Source organism: Mastomys coucha, unplaced genomic scaffold (genome assembly GCF_008632895.1).
Source record: "Mastomys coucha isolate ucsf_1 unplaced genomic scaffold, UCSF_Mcou_1 pScaffold3, whole genome shotgun sequence".
NCBI classification, from domain to species: domain Eukaryota; kingdom Metazoa; phylum Chordata; class Mammalia; order Rodentia; family Muridae; genus Mastomys; species Mastomys coucha.
The window spans coordinates 6,596,492-6,611,597 of record NW_022196909.1 but is presented as its reverse complement, the minus strand read 5'-3'; the positions used below and the strand labels follow the sequence as shown (position 1 = coordinate 6,611,597).

Below are 15,106 nucleotides of genomic sequence, written 5' to 3'. Positions count from 1 at the left end.
TCAACCTTTCCTTTTGGTTGTCATTTTTCTTATTGCAGTGCTGGGAATTGAACTCAGGACCTCTTGAATGCTAGGTGAGTATCCTTCCACTGAGCTGCATTTTTGCCCATTTCTGTCTCACAGAGGTGCCCTTGTCAGTCATGCCTTATGAGTAAGAATAGAACACTTCTCTTCTGGCCTTGGCTGAACTTGGTTTTTCTATGGTGATCTTGTCATAATGAACTTTTACTTTTATGTAGTTCATCTTGTCACAGGTTGGTTTTAAGCCTTCTGGGTTTCCTATTATACTTAGAATTTTCCTCAATTCCAACTCAAAAGACCTCTTTTATATCTCTTTGTCTCACAGATTAAAGGCTTTGATTCGTCAGAAACTTATTTTGATACAAGATGGGAAATACACATCCGACTTTAAACCTGGAAACTCACTCATATTGCCTCCAAACCATTAAGTGAATAATCTATTTCTCTCCTCTGATTTGAAATGCACCTTTATCATACACCAGAACAACAGTGAAAGACCCCCGGAGCTCAGGAGCCTTATTCAAGTCTCGGGATGACACGACCACCCAATAACTCACGAGAGACCGATCTTGCTGCAATCACATGAGGTTTATTTGGGATAGGCCGGTACTGGGGTTGATCTCGTGACCTTGCAGGCCAGAGGAGTTCGACCCCCAAACACAAGAAGTGAGGGGTATTTAAAGGGAAAAACCACAAACTGAGGGTCGGGGGGAGAGGATTACCAAGGAAACATGACATAAAAACAGTGGAAAATTTCAGAGGGACCCAACCCAAGCTATTCAATTAGGGAGGGGAACATATTGCTTCTAGGAATGTAATCTTCATCTATCAGTCAGCAGGGTGGAAGGCCTCAGCAGGGTGGAGAGCCTCATAAACCAGTAGACCTTCATTCCTAGTTCTACCCTCATTGTGGATCAGTCAGGAGGGGCAGGTATCGGGAACCAGAGCCCTGAGGCTCTGAGTTAGCCAAGTTCCTGGAACTGGCTACTCCACATTTTTGGTTTGTTACAGAAGTTTTCCATGCCCCCTTTTAGGTAAAGGTTATACATTATACATATATTTCTATTAAATGCCCTCACTTTAAATTCTAAAATTCTCCAGCCTTTCATTAGTAAATAAATTGGACCATACTTGTTTGAAGATTTTGTACTCTGCTCCACCAAGCTGCCTCCCATGACCCCATGTTATACACGTAAGTCATCGTTGCTTTATACTAGGTTTATAATCTTTATTGGAGTAGGGGTCACACATGCCTCAGCACACATGAGTGACGTCAGTAGATAATCTCCAGGAGTCCATTCTCTCCTTCCACCATATTGGTTCCTAGGAATAAACTCGGGTTGTAAGACCATGGGAAAATACAAACTGACCTCAGGGGCTGCACCAGAGTCATGAGAAACTGACCCCAGGGACCCTGGAACCACTCCTCAAGGGTCAGTACCCCAAGGACGTTGCCAAAGATAGCTGAACAATCGATCAGTGTATAGGATATGTTTGTATAGCTGTATACTGGAATTTCCCTGGACCCCTCCCCGCACCTGCTTACGGTTTCTGAGTTTCAATACTCGCTGTAACAGTCATCCAGGGTTTGGCTCCTTCCCTAAGGCAGCTGAACCCCGGTGTGCCAGACCAAATAAATCCTCTTGCTGTTGCAACAAATTTTGGACTCTTGGTGGTCTTTGGGCGAGGGTCCCAAGAGAATGACTCTTTTGGTCTTTCAGGGTCATCAGTTTGTTCACAAGTGCTGTTAACTACTGCACCATCTTGTGTTTTCCTGCCCATTTCTCTTTTTTCCCACCATGTTTATTGGTTACTTGGAAATTTTGTACAGTGTGCCCCTATCACCTTTACTTCCCATTCCTCCCGGGTCCATTCTCCTACCCTTGTGCCCCTCCCTCCAAATAAAAATACACCAAGTCCAATTTGTACTGACCATATACCCCTTGGAGCATGGTCAAGCTCCGTGTAGCCAGCCCCTTATGGAAAACTGAGACCTTCACCAACGCCTGGCTCCTCCCGCCCCCAGGAGCCGTCAGCTGTGAAGAGCTGCACGTCAGCATCTCTATCATGATTCTTAAGGACTCTCTTCAATGGTTTCCTGTCTGGACTGAGACCTTCACCGACGCCTGGCTCCTCCCGCCCCGCCCCCAGGAGCCGTCAGCTGTGAAGAGCTGCACGTCAGCATCTCTATCATGATTCTTCAGGACTCTCTTCAATGGTTTCCTGTCTGGGCTGTTGCTTTTTCTTAGGGATTGGGGGGGAGCTTGCGGCAGGAACCTTCAGTGTCTCTCCTTCTCAATTACGAGTCCGCAGTCATCCAGGCCACTGCAGAGGAAGTTTCCCTGCTCAGAGCAGCCAGCAGCAGCACAGACTGTAGACTTCCACGTGGTTTCTGGTGTGACAGAACACGGACCTCAGCGTGTACCCTAGTGGCAGCACCCACCACGGACTTGAACATGGCCCCCATTGGGAGCACAGTTCACAGACACCAACATGGCCTCTGGTGGGAACACAGACCACAGGGATGCCAGCTTGGCCTCCAGTGGCAGTGCGGACCTCATGGAGGTCTTTCGAAGGGACTTAATCCAGAAAATGAACTGTTCTTCATCTCCAACATCTTATGTTGCTCAGAGTCTGGATGATTGCGGTGCTGGACACCCCATTTGTGGGCAGAGCTGCGTGAGCTACAGGCTGCTACACACCACCCTGCCGGCCCTACTCAGCAATGACAGGCTCCCCATCCACTGCAGCCATGCTCCCACACCAGTCACCACAGCCAACATGTCTCTGGTCCATCCCACCCTCTTTTCCATGTCTCCATCACACATTCATCTATCACAGTAACAATGCAAACTGCCATGTGTCACATAGCATATAGATATATAGGTAGATATGTATATATACATATATATGCTGTGTGTTATGAATTTATATGTATATTTGTATATGTACATATACATGTGAGTATGTATGTGTGTATCACCAACCAGCTTTACATATAAATACTTATTGCAACGAAGCATTAGTCTGGTTCGAGCTCTCTGGTTTCTGAAGCTGAGACCTATTGTGGATATCCTGCTCTTTCCCAGAGTCAAGGTGACCTTGTGGCTGTGCAGCGCATCTAATACACACCTCCCTTCCCTGGCTTTCCAGCAGAACCATCCTGCTTGCCGCCCAAGGGCAGCACCAAAGCCCCACCCCCGAAGGCTGAGTACCAGCCCTACTCAACCATGACCTGCTCCACCATCCTCTAAGGCTGCTGCATCTCTGGTGTTGCTTTTCCCTGCCATGCATGAAGCTCAGCTCAGCTCTACCATCTTTTCTCCAATTTTAGGAGGCTACTTTTTAAAAGCATTGTCCAGCAAGACCTGCCCCCTTTTCAGTTGTTCCAGAGACAATGTGTCCCCTGCAGATTCATTCTCCACTGAGTCAGGGGGGGGATCTCCTAGGCTCTTCATTCAACACTGTGTCTCCTCTTGAAGTTCCCGGGGGTGGGGGGGTCTCCCCGGCTCCTCAAAGCCTCTCTGTCCCATCCCATGGATGCCTTTGGTTTGGCCACCACCATCTTGAATCAGCCCCATTTCGTTAGAGTTAGCTTTGGGAATGTAATCGGATGGGTTTTAGAAAGACAGAGGGAATGCGGGAGAAGGGCCAGGACTGCCAGAGCCATGCTTGCCATGCTCCAGCTGACCAGAGGCCATTCAAAATCTAATTTGTCTAAGTTCCTCCATTTCTCTCCTAATTATTTTTATTTAAAAGCATATTTATGTCTTCATATTTACTTTTTATCAAACAAAATTACTTCCTATATTGACATGACTTTTAAATTTTTAGATGTAACAGCTGCAAATAATCAAATTGCCTCTTCCTAATGTCTAATTTCCTTTATCTAATTGAATTTGGCAACACATAGAGCCTACTGTTAAATGGCACTAATTGTTAGTAGACAACTTTGCCTAGCTTCTGACTTCAATGGAAACATATATTGTTTCTCCAAAATATTCTAAAGCCCTGGGCTTTAGACTCAAATGAACACGTGTGCTCATGAATGGAAATGTTCAATTCTTGCTAGTTGACTCCATCTTCCACCAAGAATGAGCATCAACTTCTCTCAAATGTTTTCTTAGTTCCTATGGAAAAAACAATAATTTTCTCCTCATAATAAATTCCCTGGTTATGGGAAATCCTTGCAGCCTACAGTAAGCGTGTCACTGCTGTGGCTCTGTTAATGTGCTGCTAAAATCTGGTTACTAGGTAGCTCATGCTGGACTTTATCCACGTGGTCTGATATCCACAGCTGAGATCTGGTCTACAGTCACCAGGTAGCCATTATTGCATAAAATTTTCAATGTCATTTCATATTCATATGAGTAGTACAGGTTCTTCTTTCTAGGCTGGCTTAGTAGCATTGAAGTAATCTGTGGATCGCAATAAAAATTTACCTCTACTTTTAATTTACATTTTATTTTTAATGTGCACAGGTGTTTTTGCCTACTCTGCATGCTTATGCATCCGTGGTATGTTCTGGGCCTGTGTAAGTGAGAAGAGGGCATTGGATTGCTTGGAGTTACAGACAGGTGGGAGATGTCATATGCGTGTGGGGACTCAGACCTGGGTCCACTGCTAGAGCACTGAGCCATCTCTAGACTCCCCATTCTCTTTGTCATTTTATTTCCTTTTTTGTTTTTGTTTTTTTTCCTTTCTACCAAAGTTTTTAGTTAGGCATGAATGGGTTTCAGATGCCTCAGGCAAAAATGAGTTTATTCATTCCAAACGGATTTTTAATAAATGTACATTGCCCTTGTGATCATCAGGTATTTGAATATCATAAAATAAGGGACTCATCATAGAAATGCATGAACATCTCTATGCAAAATTTTCAACAACTAGTATTTATAAAAAACAACAAAATAAACAACCAGGGCAAAATATTAACAAAGACCAGTTAAATAAATAATGAATGTTCTGTTATTTATTTATACTATAATACAAAATGCAATTTTGAAAATGGCATGCTGGTATGAAGATATATACACCCCTCAATTTTCTCAGATGTTTAGCAATGGAAATCTTTTACTTTGTAATGAATAATACATAATTTACAAATAGAAGCCCTGGTGTGGCTGTGTAGCAACATGAAAGGGCATTCACAATAAGTAACAGTGTGTGATTAGGAAAAAAAACAGTTTTGTAAGAACCAGTTTTCCATTGGGTAGGTTGGAGATGATTCTGAGGAGCTAACTCAATTTTGGGCGATGTTATTTACTTTTTCTTATGCTATATCTCCAACTCACATAAGAGATTGGATGTTCCCCACAACGTCAGAGGCAATTGCTCCCAGGTTCTTGGCCTCTTGGCCTCAAACAGCTGAAAATAAGGGCTGACATGAATTTGCAAAACAGCAAGTAAACCTCATTCAAAGAGAAACAATAGTGTCTGTCCGCTAGGGAGGGAGACCTTGCCTACTTGGCAGCAGCTACAGTTAAAGGGAGTTAAAGGCTCAGGTCACAGCCTTGGGCCTCTGCTCCCCACCTGATGTCTGCACTTGCCCTAGAACCCTTTCTCCCTGCAGTAGACTTTATCCAGGTATTTTATCCAGGCAACATAAAAAGTAACTGTTACAATATACAACTTTAAATATACAATTCAGTGTCAGGGCAACAACACATAAGCAAGATCAAAAAGAAAATAGATTTTCAATGTTCTATCTTTCAGATATATATCTGAAAGACCCCTCAGGAGAGGAGACCCTCACTCCAGTCTCGGGATTACATGACCCCCATGAAACTCATGAGAGACCGATCTTGCTGCAAATACACGAGGTTTATTCGGGGAAACCAGTACACTGGGGCCAAGCTCATAACCCACACAGGGGCAGAGGAGTTTGACCCCTAGTTCAAGAAGTGTAGGGAATTTAAAGGAAAAAAACACAAACCAAGGGGCATGGGATAAGGGGAATTCCAACAACCCAAGTTACTCAGTCAGTCAGGGAGGGGAACACATTCTTTTTAGGAACGTAATCTCACTTAATCATCTACTGAATCATCTACCGGCCAGCATGGTGGAGAGCCTGGTGAACCAGTTGACCTTCATTCCTAGTTCTGCCCTCATTGTGGATCAGTCAGGAGGGGGTACTTTTGGGAACCTGAGCCCTGAGGCTCTGAGTCAGCCAAGTTCCTGGAACCCAGAGCTCTGAATCGGCTGACCGGTACTGTTAATTTTTCTCAGTTTGCTAGGAGCCTAAGGAGATTAAATTTTTCATATTTTTCATTCCCCACTTCTTCTAGTAGATAGTTCTAATCATAGAACTAAATATCAGTATCATCATATTCTAGATTTTCTTGGCCTTGCAACGTATAATATTGTTGGGGTAACATTAAAATCTGAACAGCACTTATTCTTCCACTGACAAAAGCAACTAATCTATTTAGCACGCATGGACCTATAGTTAAGAGCAAGAGTAGGATTAAAAGGGGTCCAACAAGGGAAGACACCAAAGTAGTCATCCACAGGGATCTACTAAACCAACTCTCAAACCAGTTTTGCTGGGCTTCTCTGTCTTCTTGTCTTTTTTCTAGTCTTTCTCTGAGCTTACTCATGGAGTCTCTAATCACCCCTGAGTGGCCCACATAAAAGCAGAACTCTTCTTTCAGAGCAGCACACAGATCACCTTCTTTCAGGAACAGTAAATCTAATCCTCTCCTGTTTTGTAAAACAACTTCAGAGAGAGAAGTTAAGGACTCTTCTAACTCTGATACTACTGATTGTTCTAGGACCCTTAAATCTTATGTCAATAGCTGCCCTTAGTTCATGAAAATAATGAGGGGTCTGTATAAGTGCTGCAGTACCTGTTCCCACTCCTGTGGCTACTCTGAGCCCCAGTATGACAGCCAGGGTCAAGGAGGTAGGTTCTCTGCCGAGGCGTCTAGGACTCCTCTCGAATTCACGTTCAAGAGTATCCACAGGATGGTAATAGACTCAAGGGACCAGCTGTACAAGCACACAATAATCTTTAGTCTCATCAAAAACAGAAGTAGATATACAAGGAGTTAGTACAGAACCACAAGCTCACCACTTATCAATTTCAGGTACTAAGTATCAGTTAGCAGTTGTCTTCAGGCTCCTAAGGGTCATATTACATAGATGTTTATAGGCAGCTGGGGGACTCCCTTGGCAGATCCCTTGTCCAGACACTTCATTAAGAATCAACCTATTTTTATTACTCCAGACACAAGTATCATGGCTAGTGGTGTTGTTAAAAGTTCCAGTTGTTGCAATGCCCTCCTAATAAGGGGACCCTGAGGAGAGGCAAAGCCAGCAAGACTCAGTCATATTAGGTCGGGATCCATTTAGTACAGTAAAAGCTCCTTGAATCAAATACAGCAACCTCTGTCCAGTAGTTGGGAAAGATGGAGTTAAGGTGGGAGGGGACCTCAGGGAATGTTCAGTAGGAGAGCCGTTCTCTCACGGTGTCAGAGGTGTCATTGGGATCCCGGAGGCAAGGGGCTTCTGTTCAGACAACACTTTGTTAGGGCCTATGGGCTGAGCAGGAGGACTTTCTATGTTTAACTGAATGGTGAAGTGTTACCGCCCAGCAATAACAATAGGGAAGGGTTATTCTGGAATATGGAGTTAGGAGAAAGTAGGCTAGCCATAATTAATCTTACCCATGTGGGAGGCACCAAAAATTAGACAGCATTAAGGAGGTATGGTCACCCAGCCATCTTGAATTTAATGAAGTCCTTTGTTACAAGCCAACAGGTAGAATAGGTGAGGCAAAACCCCTCCCCAAAGTTCGTCAGCATGCCGGCCCAATCAGCGGCTTCTTTGGTCTCTGTAGAGGCAGGACTTCCGATGTAACTGGAACCAGGAGCGAGGCATGGCAAATAGCAGGAGGTGGGCAGAGAGGTGTGGTTATGAGAGGCAGCCCTCAAGCCAGGAGGGTTACAGTGAAGGCTGCGCCTAAGTCAGTCTTAGGGAATCTATCTGGAGAGTAGCACCAGAAGTCCCATGTCCTTCCTTTCAACCACTGTCACTGTGATGTATCCTCAGTTCACCCCTGGTCAGTAAAAGTGGTATGCATGTGGGACTAATACTACGAGCCCCTGTACCCCTCTCTGAACACCTTGTTGGAGATGTATAGGTTTTACGTACTATGATCCAGTCCCAAGAAGAGCTAGGTTTCCAATAGGCCTCTCCGGTAGTCTCACATCCCCAGACAGTATAAGCTCCGTAGGTCTCCACAGTGTCGAGCCATGGCTCAGTCCTGGCCGTCTCCGGGGCAAACATAAAAGTCTTGTTTTCCTAACACACACCTCACTTTTGGACTTCCACATCCTAGAGTTCCCCTGGGGGAAGATCTCTTCGGACCTCTAGAGACAGTTTTCGAGGATCTGAATTGGGAATGTCCCAAGTATCTAACCTGGCAACTAGTTGACAGAAATCAGGAGTAAGAGGAGGCCACCAAGTGTATGGTGGGGCTACCTTAGAGGTGGACTACACTACCTCTCCAGTCAATGAGGAAACTTGCCAAGTCAGTTTTTGGGCGTATGGGAGTTATTTCCCATCACCTGAAGGGCACCTATGGTGTAGGCACAACTTAAGAGGATTATCAGTCTTTTCCATGGTCCATTCATCTTGGGTGTCAGGGAAGTCCTGGATGCCTCTAGGTGCTCTTTTGATGTGGGTCGCATGAATCCAGGCCGAGATGCCTTCGACCTTGACAGTGGTGGGGGTAGTCAGGAGCACTAGGTAGGGTCCCTTCCAATGGGGTTCGAGGGTGCCTGCTCGATGTCACCGAACCAGAACTGTGTCGCCCACCTGGAATTGGTGTGGTACAGCTGGGCTCTCCGTTCAGTAGGCTTCCTTCAGTTGCTCCCAAGCCTGGCGTCTCACCAACTCAAGGGTTTTTAAGGGGGCGAACAGGGGTTTAGAAAGAACAGCATCAGGATCATGTATTCCACCTGCCTCTGTGAGTGGGGGTGGTCCCCCCCCCACATAGAATTTCATAGGGGGTAAGCCTGAATCGTCCCAGGGTGTTTTGGACCCGAAACAGAGCAAAGGGAAGGATGACTGTTCAGTCTTTTCCGCTGGTCTCTAAGGCCAATTTAGTCAAGGTCTCTTTAAAGGTTCTATTTGCCCTCTCTACCTGTACTGAGCTCTGGGGTCTATAAGCACAATGTAATTTCCAATTTATCCCCAGTTGAGTGGCCAGTCCCTGACTTACCTGGGCAACGAAGGCAGGTCTGTTGTCAGACCTGATTACCTTGGGAATTCCAAATCTTGGGAAGATCTCTTCAAGGACCTTCTTAGCCACCATGCTCGAAATTTCATTTCTGATGGGAAAAGCCTCCACACATCCTGAAAAGGTGTCTATAAAAACTAATAGATATTTGTTATCATACTTTGCAGGTTTGACCTCCATGAAGTCCACTTCCTAGTAGACCCCTGGTCGGTCTCCTCTCAATCTTTTACCTTGGGTTGTCGTTGAGTGCCTGGCATTGTTCAGGGCACAGGCCTTGCAATTTTGTACCTCTTCCTGGGCCAAGCTGGCAAGGCCCAGGACGTAATAATCAGACAACTTCACTATCTCTTTTAACTTTTTGCTACCCAAATGAGTTAGAGAGTGGAGATTAGCAACATATTTTCACCCTTCTTCTTGGGGGAGGATCAACTGTCCGCCTTCTCTGTCTCAGCCACTCCATAGGGGGCATATCCTTTTATAATGCCTAAAGAGTCCATCCTCTGATAATCCTGTGGCATATATCTAAAACTAGTGTCCCTTACATCATAATAGTTCTTAGGGCTTTGTAGAGCCAACACCGCTGCTCCCTGTGCAGCCTGCTTTGCAGTCTGGTCAGCCATTTGATTCCCCAACATTATTGCATCCTTGCCTTTCTGGTACCCTGAGCAATGAACAATGGCAACCTTTTTTGGCAAATGTAAGGCCTCCAGGAGGGTCAGAATGTCTTCTTTGTTTTTAATTTCCTTCCCTGCTGAGGTTAAAAGTCCCCTTTGTCTGTAAATTGTGCCATGAACATTTGCAGTAGAGAAAGCATACCTGCTGTCGGTGTAGATGTTGACGGACTTCCCCTCTGCCATTCGCAATGCTTGGATCAGGGCTATCAGCTCAGCTTTCTGGGCAGGCTGCTGGACCAGATCACTCGCTTCCCATCCACTAGCACTGCCCCCACCCTCCGCTTACCTTCAACCATGAAACTGCTCCCATCTGTGAACCAGTTCAGAACCCCTGGCCAAGGTTGATCTTTCAGATCCTCTCGGATGCTGGTTTCTTCAGCCAGAATTTCCAGACAGCAGTGTGCCAGGGTGGAGTCATCTACCTCCATTAGTAGGGTAGCAGGGTTGAGGACAGCAGGGGGAACAAAAACTATTCATTCAGTCAGCAGGAGACTCTGGTAGTGGGTCATGCGGGCATTAGTCATCTGTCAATCTGGTGGCTGCCTGATGATGCTCTCTAGGGCATGTGGGGCCATGATTGTTGTCTCTTGTCCCAGGGTAAGCTTGTCAGCATCTTTCACAAGCAGAGCTACTGCTGCAATGGCTTTTAGGCAGGAGGGCCACCCTTTAGCCACAGGTTCCAGCTTTTTAGATAAATATGCTACAGGCCTTTTCCATGGCCCCAGACTCTGAGTGAGGACACCCCCTTGCTACTCCTGCCCTTTCATCTACATAGAGGGTGGAGGGTTTGGTTAATCCAGGAATGGCCAAGGCTGGTGCCAAAAGGAGGGCCCTCTTGATGTTTTCAAATGCCTCATGATGTTCTGGTGTCCATGTGAATTCCCCCTTCTCTTTGGTCAGGGGGGTATAAGGGGGCAGCCAGGGTAGCAAACCCAGGTATCCACAGTCTACAGAAGCTGGCTGTCCCCCCAAAACTCCCTCACCTGCTGGGGTGTAGTTGGGGTTGGGATTTGGGTTACTGCCTTCTTCCGGGCCTCCATCAGCCACCTCTTTCCATCTTTATGCAAGCAGCCTAGGTAAGTAACCTCAGTACGGCATAACTGGGCCTTTGGTACGGCATAACTGGGTCTTTTTGGCCAAGGCCCAATATCCCAGCTTACCTAGCTCTGTTAGTAGGCCGTCGGTCCCCTTGGTGCATCCTTGTTCAGTGTCTGTCACTAGGAGCAGGTCATCCACGTACTGAAGCAGAGTCACCTGTGGATTTTTAGCCTGAAGGGTGACCAGGTCTCAGTGGAGGGCCTCATCAAACAGAGTAGGGGAGTTTTTGAATCCCTTGGGCAGCCGGGTCCAGGTCAGCTGTCCTGCCAGTCCTGAATCTGGATCTCTCCATTCGAAGGCAAACAGAGGTTGACTAGTAGGATGTAACTTTAAACAAAAGAAAGCATCTTTTAAGTCCAGCACCGTGTACCATGAGCGACCTGCGGGCAGGGAACTGAGGAGGTTGTAAGGGATAGGCACAGTTGGGTGTATATCCTGAACCCGCTTGTTGACCTCCCTTAGGTCTTGTACTGGGCGGTAATCGTTGGAGCCTGGTTTCTTTACAGGTAGCAGAGGGGTGTTCCACAGAGACTGACAAGGAACCAGGATTCCCTGGTCCAAGAGTCTTTGGATGTGAGGCCTGATTCCTTCCATAGACTCCTGGTTCATCAGATACTGTCGGACGCATATAGGGGTAGCATCCGTTTTCAGTCCCACCACCACTGGAGGTGCTTGTACAGCCATTCCCATGCCAGCGGTCTCCTCCCAGGCTTCCTGGAACTTCCTCAGCCATTTGTCTAGAACAGAAATTTCCACTTGGTCAGGGACCTCATGCATCTGATATTCATCTTCAAGTTTAAATGCCAAGACTATAGAGGAAGGTGTCCCCCACTCCACCTTCAGTCCTTCCTGAGAGAATCTAATTTGAACCCTCAGTTTAGTCAACAAGTCTCTTCCCAAGAGAGGTGCAGGACATTCAGGGATGACCAGGAACGAGTGGATCACTTGCCCCTGGCCTAAGTCCACAGTGTGGGAGGTGGTTCATGGGTACATTTTCTGTCCTGTTGCGCCAACCACTACAGTCTTTTTTGCTGTTTAATTTCCCTAATGGCTGTCGGAGCACAGAGTATTCAGCTCCAGTATCTATCAGAAAGTCCACGGGGGTCCCCTCCACTTTTAGGGTTACCCTAGGTTCGGGGAGGGGTCCGAGCCCCATCCCCTTTAATCATCTTCTTCCAATGCCAGCAACTTTGGAGCTCTCCCTTTCTTCCTGGGGCATTCTGTCACCCAGTGGCCTTTTTCTTTACAGTAGGCACACTGATCCTTTTCTAGAAAGTGACATTGTCCCTTGTTGTTCATTCTCGTCTTCTGGTTGCCCAGGCACCCTGTCTGCCTAGGTCTCACACACCTCTTTCTATCTCCTACGACCGTGGCCAGAATTCTCTTCAAATTCTTTTCCTGCCTACACTCCTACCTGTTCCCTCTTTCATCTGCTTCTCTTTTTTCTCTCTCTCTGTTCCTCCACTTCTCCCTTTTCTCTCTCTCTCTCTCCTTTCTTCTTTCTATAGGACATGTTCTATAAACCATCTAAGTGTTGTAGTTTCCTTCTGATGTCTGATGCTGATTGCCCCATGAATGTCATAGCCACTGCAGGCTGCTGACCCTCAGAGGTTGGGTCAAAAGGGGTTTAGCATCTATAAGCCTCCATCAGTCATTCTAAGAACACTGAAGAGGGTTCAGTTAGACCCTGCAGGACTTCCTTTACTTTGACCAGATTGGTGGGTTGTCTAGTGGCCACTTTGAGACCCGCCACAAGAGCCCAGCGATAGACAGCCAGCCGCCCCCTACCTTGTTTGGTGTTTCAATCCCAATTGGGGCAATTCAGAGGAAATCCAGCATCAATATCATTAGGGAGGTTAGTCAGGGCCCCATCTGCTCTGGGCACATTTTTTGCGAGCTTCTAAGAGGTGCTTTCCTCAGTGGTGAAAAGGACCTGTAAGAGCTGCTGACAATCATCCCAAGTGGGCTAGTGAGAGAACATTAATGATTCCATCAGACCAGTCAACCCTGCAAGGTTTTCTGAAAAAGAAAGGTGGTTATTCTTCCAGTTGTAAAGGTCCGTGGAGGAAAAGGATCAATACTGGAGGGACTGAGGTTGGGGAGGGTCTACCGGGGGGCCATATACTCTGAGGGGTAGGGTCACAGTAGAATCAGGTGCTCCCAGCCCCTGCATGGGGCTCTGGGAATGTCAGCTGCACATTCCTGCTGCTGGCCCATCCCCAGCCACTCCCTCAACTCCAGGATCCAGAGCAGGGGGGGGGGGAACCATAAGGAGGGGGAGGTGGAGGTGGCTCGGGCCACTCGGGAGGCTCCTCAATCTTGGGATAGATTCTAGGAGGAGCAGAGGGCAGACTCTTGGGTTGAGTCATGTCGCCCTTCCTCGGAGGCTTTTCTTTCGGTTTGCACTCTGGTTCTTTGAGAGCCAGAACTCAGGAGTCTGTCCTCTGGGTTACCCATGGTTTGATCCAAGGTGGAGGGTTTCGGATCAGGTCCTGTCATACAATAATATATGGCTGCTGATTGGGATGAGACCCTGGTTCAGACTGAAAAACAAAACTCTTAACAGAAGAGATTATGGTTGTGTCAAAAATTCCTTCAGGCGGCCAGCCAACTCCAAATGTTGGCCACTCCAAGGAACAAAATGTCTGCCACAGTCCTTTCTTTACCTGAACTGACAAGTTGTGTGCTCCTGTCCCTAACCTCCATCCAGTGATCTAATGTGAGAGTCAAAGGGGTGATTACAGTCTGTCCCATCATCGTAGTCACAAGGGTGACAAAAATCGCAAGCACAGCACACAAAATCAGACAAAGAGTAACACAAAAAGAGCGGCCCAAGCAGAGCCAATCGAAAAGGTCAGATGGCTGGGAGAACAGACGCACCCTCCTCTCGAGGAATGTTAGTGTTTCTCCCCTGTCTTCCTGAGGGTGTTCTTCTAAGGATCCCCCAGGATCCCCAATCTCCACTGGGACGTCTCCCAAGGTGGCAGTCAGTGATCCTGGCACGTCTACCGATCAGCCCCCTTTCCTCCTCTCAAGGACAGGGAGTCACTGTCCCCTCTTGGGACATGACCAACTGCAGGGAATAAAAGCAAGGAACAAAATTCACAGGCTACAAACAGAAAGACAAATCAAAATAAGAACTCACCTCCAAAGGGTCCTCGGAGCCAAGGGTGGTTGCAGATGAGCCCCCACAATGAAAGACCCCTCAGGAGAGGAGACCCTCACTCCAGTCTCACATGACCCCATGAAACTCATGAGAGACCGATCTTGCTGCAAACACACGAGGTTTATTCAGGAAACCAGTGCACTGGGGCCGAGCTCATAACCCACGCAGGGGCAGAAGAGTTCAACCCCTAGCTCAAGAAGTGTAGGGTATTTAAAGGAAAAAACCACAAACCAAGGGGGGGGGGGTAAAGGGAATCCCAACCCAAGTTATTCAGTCAGTTAGGGAGGGGAACATATTCTTTTTAGGAATGTAATCTCATTTAATCGTCTACTGAATCATCTACTAGCCAGCATGGTAGAGAACCTGGTGAACCAGTTGACCTTCATTCCTAGTTCCACCCTCATTGTGGATCAGTCAAGAGGGGGGAGTTTCGGGAACCTGAGCCCTGAGGCTCTGAGTCAGCCAAGTTCCTGGAATCCAGAACTCTGAATTGGCTGACCGGTATTGTTAATTTTTCTCAGTTTGCTAGAAGCCTAAGGAGATTATATTTTTCATATTTTTCAATATCAAATCTATGTTTAATAATACATTAATGTATATCAATTAATACATTATTAATATGTATTTGTATATTAATATATTAAGCAAAACTAATCTGAGCATGTAGTCCTTTAGTGTGCGATACAGCTGCTTTCCTTGGTAGTGTGTTTTTAAAAGAAAGACAGAAAAAAAGCAAACTCATTAAAATATTTTTAAAAGAAATACTTGAATCTCTAAAAATAGTATTTGTTTCCAGATAGATTTGAAGACAGCACACTATGATGATCTGGGGACTGTGCCAGTGGGAAGGGGGCCTTCAACACTGTCTACCTCAGGAGTGCCAGTGGGAAGGGGACCTTCAAC

At 46.5% G+C, this 15,106-nt stretch overlaps 1 pseudogene; it reads right to left on the bottom strand.

Annotated features, from left to right (window-relative positions):
• Window positions 1-8,577: 8,577 nt before the first annotated feature.
• LOC116075408 lies at window positions 8,578-13,406 on the bottom strand (annotated as a pseudogene).
• Between the last annotated feature and the right edge of the window lie 1,700 nt (window positions 13,407-15,106).